Below are 284 nucleotides of genomic sequence, written 5' to 3' on the forward strand. Positions count from 1 at the left end.
AGCCCGTTGGCATTGCCTCGCTCTTGGCCACCACCAACTCCATCCCATCACCCAGGGCTTGACTGGTGCCCACCCTATGGCCATTTTTGGGGGGGGACAATCTGAGAACCCATCCACAAGCCACGCTCAAGAGAGGACAGGGGTCCCCATCTTCTCCCACCCTCTCTGTACCACCAGCATCCTCCAGAGCCCGTTGGCATTGCCTCGCTCTTGGCCACCACCAACCCTGTCCCACCACCCATGGCCTGGCTGGTGGTCACCCCGGGGCCATTTTTGGGGAGCCA

The sequence above is a fragment of the Pterocles gutturalis genome, unplaced genomic scaffold (genome assembly GCF_000699245.1).
Source record: "Pterocles gutturalis isolate BGI_N339 unplaced genomic scaffold, ASM69924v1 scaffold34729, whole genome shotgun sequence".
NCBI classification, from domain to species: Eukaryota; Metazoa; Chordata; class Aves; order Pterocliformes; family Pteroclidae; genus Pterocles; species Pterocles gutturalis.